Source organism: Theropithecus gelada, chromosome 3, assembly GCF_003255815.1.
Source record: "Theropithecus gelada isolate Dixy chromosome 3, Tgel_1.0, whole genome shotgun sequence".
In the NCBI taxonomy this organism is placed as follows: domain Eukaryota; kingdom Metazoa; phylum Chordata; class Mammalia; order Primates; family Cercopithecidae; genus Theropithecus; species Theropithecus gelada.
In genome coordinates this window covers 181411499-181418261 of record NC_037670.1, presented here as the reverse complement: position 1 = coordinate 181418261, position 6763 = coordinate 181411499, and the positions used below count along the sequence as shown (strand labels likewise).

Genomic DNA, 6763 nt, shown 5'->3' with positions numbered 1-6763 from the left:
AAAAAAAAAAAAAAAAAAAAAAAAAAAAAAAAAAAAATATTTTCTGAGCACTCTGTGTCCTGGACATTCCTGTAGGCACAAATAACTTCAGATTCAAAGCCCACCCAAGTGGTATATGCCATCTCAAGGTGGCAGAGAGGGGTAAGTATTGGCACACAGTTCATAAGCATACCAACTAGAGCACGCACATATGTATACGCATAACACAAATATAAAACACACTTAGCCTTTGGTGGCAAAAGGTAGAAAAATATCAGAGAGGGCAAAATCATATGTAGTGTAACTAAATCACCCTTCCAAAGACACATTATTTTGCAACAGAGCTTAAGAATTCTAAAATCTGGCCTGGTGCAGTGGCTCACACCTGTAATCCTAGCACTTTGGGAGACCGAGGCGGGTGGATCACGAGGGTCAGGAGTTCAAGACCAGCCTGGCCAAGATGGTGAAACTCCATCTCTACTAAAAATACAGAAATCAGCCAGGCGCGGTGGCAGGTGCCTGTAATTCCAGCTACTCAGGAGGCTGAGGCAAGAGAATCGCTTGAACCCGTGCAACAGAGGTTGCAGTGAGCCGAGATGGTGCCACTGCATCCAGCCTGGGCAATAGAGTGAGATTCCATCTCAAAAAAAAAAAAAAAAAATTCTAAAATCTGGCCAGTCACCTGGCTCACACTTGTAATTCTAGCACTTTGGCAGGCCAGGGTGGAAGAATCACTTGAAGCCAGGAGTTTGATACCAACCTGGGTACACAGGGCAATTCCAGCTGCACTAAAAAAATAAATAAATAAATAAAAGCCAAGTGCGGTAAGTCACGCCTGTAATCCCAGCACTTTAGGAGGCCAAGGCGGGGAGATCACCTGAGGTCAGGAGTTCAAGACCAGCCTGGCCAACACGGTAAAACCATCTCTATTAAAAATACAAAAAGTAGCCAGGCATGGTGACGCGCGCCTGTAATTCCAGCTACTTGGGAGGCTGAGGCAGGAGAATGGCTTGAACCTGGGAGTGCAGGGAGCCAAGCCCATGCCACTGCACTCCAGCCTGGGCAACAGAGCAAGGACTCCATCTCAAGTAAATCAATCTTCCTTCTCAAGCAGGAGGTCTCCAGGAACATGAAACAGGTCAACAGCGATTTGCATCCATACAAAAACATAAACGATTTTGTTTGACAAAACACCTCATTAATATCAATACAAAAAACATGACATTTTTACTAGTTGCCTTATCCAGGAAGTCATTTTCTCCAGGTAGGCGTTGTCATTTTTCCATTCCTACATCATCATTTCTAACATACTCTTGTTTTCACCAACTTTGCTTTTCTTCTCAGTAACCTCATTTTTTTGAGTTTGGTATTTTCAAATTCTATCCTGGAACGACACCATTTGCTGAATCCTGCCACTGATCCTATTCTTACTCGCTAATGAGCCTGCAGTTACCCGCCTCTCACCACCAGGTGGGGTCCTGGACAAATTTAACCAAACCAGATTTTGAACAGAATCACTTCCCAGAAAAAGAGCAAGTTTTAAAAACGTTTCTCAAAAACCCTGTTAATCCACTGTGTAACCTCGATGCAAGCAAAAATTAAGAAGCAAAAATCCTGTCAAATCATCAACTCACAAACACAAAGGCTGATTACCTTATTCCTCATCAACACATATCCGTAAGCATTAACCAATATAGAAGCTGACCTTTACGGCAGATGACAATAAGGTGTCTGTGCGGTCCCGCGGTGACACTCAGTACACAGCGACACGTTCAGGATGACTAAAAATACCTGCCCAAGTTTTGAAGTGCCCTCTTGTTAAACACTCTTAACAGTGACGGCCGGACGAGGGGGCTCATGCCTGTAATCCAGCACTTTGGGAGGCCAGGGCAGGTGTATCACCTGAGGTCAGGAGTTCGAGACCAGCCTAACAACATGGTGAAACCCCCATCTCTAATAAAAACACAAAAAATTAGCTGGGTGTGGTTGCGCATGCCTGTAATCCCAGCTACTCCGGAGGCTGAGGCAGGAGATTCGCTTGAACCTGGGAGGCGAAGTTGCAGTGAGCCAAGATGGCGCCATTGCACTCCATCACGGGCAACAGTGAAACTCCATCTCAAAAACATAAAAATAAAAAATAAAAAAAAGGGCCACCGCGGTGGCTCACGCCTGTAATCCCAGCACCTTGGGAGGCCGAGTCGGGTGGATCATGAGGGTCAGGAGATCAAGACCATCCCGGCTAACATGGTGAAACCCCATCTCTACTAAAAACTACAAAAAAAATCAGCCGGGTATGGGGGGCGGGCGCCTGTAATCCCATCTACTCGGAAGGCTGGGACAGGAGAATGGCGTGAACTTGCAGACATCGCGCCACTGCATTACAGCCTGGGCAACAGAGCAACTCTGTCTCCAAAAAAAAAAAAAGTTCAAACATACCATCCCACCCCCACCTCAGACCTGGATTTGGGTTACCTAGGTGGAAAACTGATGAAGGTGATGGGCACCACTATTCGTTTGAAACTGTCCAAATCAGTTAATAGAAGGGAATTACGGACTTGCTTAAAAATGAAAGCTAATGCATGCCACTCAGTTACAGGTATCACACTGTAATACCATATCCTTATTTCAGTCTTCACAATATTCAACAATACTCACCACCTAGTGTTCCGGAAAAACTGTCCTACAGCCAGAATTACTTCCCAAACCTAACACTTTCATATCCAGAAGAAAATAAGTTTTAAAACACTGATGTTTTGAAGAGAGTGTTGAACTCATCTCAAATTGTTTAAGAGCTTTGCCCTCTGAAATTCCCAACTTTCTCATGTTCCACAGTACAGACTAAGCCTAGTTAGGCATTTTTCAAAGGTTCTCAATCCTTTTGTTCTCCCACTTCCTGTCAAGTCTCCACATCTACCAATTTAAGGCAACTTACTTCCCAAATTTCACATCCAGAATAATCCATAAACACCCACAACTCATTAAAGTGTGCATAAAAAATATTCACCCCTTTATCACAGAAGGCAGAAAGAAATGTGAAAGAACCAACTTCAAAGGAGCTTAAGGCTCTCAGAAGTGGAAACAAGTCTGCAGTCGGCTGGGCGCGGTGGCTCACGCCTGTAATCCCAGCACTTTGGGAGGCCGAGGCAGGCGGATCACTTTAGGTCAGAAGTTCGAGACAAGCCTGGCCGACACGGTGAAACCCCGTCTCTACTAAAAATACAAAAATTAGTCGGGCGTGGTGGCGAGCAGCCGTAATCCCAGCTACTCAGGAGGCTGAAGCAGGAGAATCGCTTAAACCTGGGAGCTGGAGGTTGCACTGAGTGGAGATCGCGCCACTGCACCTAGGCCTGGGCAACAGAACAGACTTCGTCTCAAAAAAAAAAAAAAGTTTGGAATAAACCCAAAAAGAAAACGGGACGGGGCCGGGCGCGGTGGCTCAAGCCTGTAATCCCAGCACTTTGGGAGGCCGAGACGGGCGGATCACAAGGTCAGGAGATCGAGACCATCCTGGCTAACACGGTGAAACCCCGTCTCTACTAAAAAATACAAAAAAATAGCCGGGCGAGGTGGCGGGCGCCTGTAGTCCCAGCTACTCGGGAGGCTGAGGCAGGAGAATGGCGTGAACCCGGGAGGCGGAGCTTGCAGTGAGCTGAGATCCGGCCACTGCACTCCAGCCTGGGCGACAGAGCGAGACTCCGTCTCAAAAAAAAAAAAGAAAACGGGACGGATGGACAGGCGGAGTAGTAAGGTGGATGCATATAATTCCTTTCAGAAACCATGAATCGTTCTGATATGCAACATTATTTGGAAAAGTGCGGTTAAACACGAAGCAGCAGCAACCAATCTTTAGTAGTTAAAGTCTGTTTACTTTCCTTTCTTCGGTCTTTAGTCTTAACTTTTCTACTAAATCAATAATTTGGCTTAACTTGTAGCCACAAATCCTTACTAAATTCGCAACTCATATTAACAAACACGTTAAAAATTACAAAGAGCTCCGCTCAGCCTACTCTTCCCAAACAGGCTGAAGCCTCTGAGCTCGCAGGCGGCATCCCTTCGGTGGTGGCACGATCGTTCTACTCGGGCTACTTCCTGCCTCGTTTACGTGAGAAAATTAGTACAGAAGTTTACGTCTGACTAGAAAACCCATCCTTTTTTAAAAATGCGCTAGCGCCAAAACCTTTCTCGAGCCAATATACGGTTTGCAGTTTATACTTCGTGTGTCACTGACCTTCCTCAGTTGGGTAAGAGTTAATATAAACTTGTTACATAAACTTCAGTTGCATCAACTACGGTGCAGATTCTTTAACGCAAAGCAAAGCAGACAGACGTTCCGAATAAGAAACGCAGCCTGCTCTTCCACAAACTTCTCAACAATCCGTCCGGAGTTCTAGAAACAGGGCTCTGCGGTCCACCACCTGCTTCTTCTCCCTCCGAACCTGGCGGCACGGCAGCGGCATTCCCGCTCCGCAAGCCACTCGCGTTTCTGGTTTCAGACTCGAGTGCAGGAGCCTTAGAAAGAAGGCGCTCCACGCCTCCCACGCTGCCGGCCCCGCCGAGCCCCAGCCGAGTCCCAGCCGAGTCCCAGCCGGCCGCTCCCAGGCCGGGCCCCACCCCCAACCGCCGCCGCGGAGCCCGGGCCGCGTTCCGGCAAGGACGCCGGGCGGGGAGGACGCGGCCGGGCGGCCCCAGCCCCCAGCCCCGGCCCCGGCCTCGGCCCCAGACCCAGAGGACGCCGCCCACCTTTCGCCCCGCAACCCCGGCCACGGCCCCCGCCCCTTCCAGTACTGCCCCGACCGGCGACCCCGGTCACCCCCCACGCTGTTGCCAGGAGCCGGGTTAGGTCCGCCGTCTGCCGGGCGCGCGCAGGGCCCTAGGCGACCTCCCCCGGCCCTCGAAACAGACTCTCACCGAGGACGGAGGCGGCTGGTGGCGGGACGCAGGGGAGGCGGGGTGACTGCCCGAATCTCCTCACAGCTCCTGCACTGCTGCGCTGGTGGTGGCGGCGTCTCCTCGCGCTTTCCTTTCTCTCCTTTCTCCGACAACAAACAGGAAATGCGTCACGCGGCGGCGGCACAGCGACGTTAACTTCCGCCCGGCCCTGACGCCGCGCATGTGCAGTTTCCACTGCCCAAAACGCGGGCCCAGCCTCGGAGGCGCCCGCCCCGCCTTCGCGAAGGTTCTCGGCTCTTCCGCCGCCCCGAAGAGGCCGGGAGACTGGGGGCGAAGGGGAGGGGAAGCCCAGGGCGAGGGGGCGGAGCTCGGGGCCGGGTCCACGGTACCGGGGAGCCCAGACGCGCGGACGGCGCAGAGAAGGCCGAGAAGATTCCAAACGGCACGGATTGTTCTGGGCGAGAAGGAGCCCATTCTGGAAACCGCGATGTCGTCGCGCCCTTCATCTTCGGCCGGCGGCCTCCGGAGCGCGTCCGCCGCCTCTCGCCCCGCGGTCCTCTCGTGGAGCTGGGTGGCATCTCCCCACAGCGGGACGAAAGCTGGGTCGCGGGCGCGGGCGGAGAAGTCCTCGAAGGGGAGGAAAAAGAAATCAAGCGGCGGCCAGGGAAGGCAAGCGAAGGCACCGGCCCCCGCTCGTCAATTTAGGGAAGGCCAGATACCCTAAGTTCCCCGGCGAACGGGAGTGCGTGGAGACTTCGCCAGGGAATAATGATGGAAGGAAATGGAAGCAAACTGTGGCCGAAAATACCGAAGAAGCTTTTTAGATTGAATCGTGGCAGTTGTTTCCTGAAAACGGGCCGCACTTTGATCGCTGGACTTGAGGTCATCCCCAGACTCGCGAGCCTTTCCCGCGTCCGCAGGGGTTCTGGTTCGAACCCTGGAGATTAATACCACACGCGTGCAGATGGTGACCAGCGGGAGCAGGGAACCTCAGACCCCGCGCAGTCAGACAGGCTTTCATGCCTAGTAACGAAAGGTCCCACAGATCCAAAGCCTAAAGAGGCCAACAAGCAGTTCCGTGCATGGAGCCTGGCCTGGATCTCCCACTGTCTTCGTCTCCAGCACTCAGCCAGATGTTTGCTACTGTGTTGTCTTAGTCGTAGCCCACCTTATCCTTTCCTTTAAGAAATAAAAATGCCAACCTGGCGTGGTGGCTCACGCCTGTAATCCCAACACTTTGGGAGGCCAAGGCAGGTGGGTCACCTGAGGTTGGGAGTTCAAGACCAGCCTGACACAAGGGGAAACCTTGTCTCTACTAAAAATGCAAAAAAAAAGTTAGCCAGGCGTGGTGGCGCATTCCTGTAATCCCATCTACTCCGGAGGCTGAGGCAGAAGAATCACTTGAACCCAGGAGGAGGCGGTTGCAGTGAGCCGAGATCATGCCATTGCACTCCAGCCTGGGCAACAAGAGCGAAACTCTCTCAAAAAAAAAAAAAAGAAAAGAAAAAGAAAAACTCCTTTTTGTCACACCTTTTCTGAACTTCAGATTCTGTGGCATGCTGACGCTGAATTCCGGGGGGCCTGCTCAGCCACCTTCTGAACTAACAATGCTTATGAATTCGTGATCGTTTAAGCCTGGGAGATATTCAAAAGACATTTTTAACACTTGAATCACTTTTGGTTTATAATAGCTGGTTAGTAATGAAAGAGTTGGAGAAATGCCACCCCGAATTATGCCGTGTTAAGATACCAATTCCTAACTAGTTCACTGATTACCACATTAGTATGCCCTGAAACTGAGGGCACATGGGGACCTGCCAATGCAGGGAGGGGCATTCTCTGAATCCCCCGTTATGTACGTAAAGACAGATCATCCCAAAGGAACTCAATTGTC

General features: G+C 50.9%; 1 protein-coding gene across 7 annotated transcripts in view; it reads right to left on the bottom strand.

Annotated features, from left to right (window-relative positions):
- The window catches only part of DNAJB6 (DnaJ heat shock protein family (Hsp40) member B6), an 84956-nt gene extending 79890 nt beyond the window's left edge, over nucleotides 1-5066 (bottom strand). For 4 of the 7 annotated variants that reach the window (XM_025381251.1, XM_025381252.1, XM_025381257.1 and 1 more), the window contains exon 1: nucleotides 4888-5066. The gene's annotated coding sequence lies outside the window, so the exon portion shown is untranslated. The remainder of the gene's footprint in view (nucleotides 1-4887) is intronic. The other 3 variants (XM_025381253.1, XM_025381254.1, XM_025381256.1) reach the window with 2 other exon arrangements.
- Nucleotides 5067-6763: the final 1697 nt, after the last annotated feature.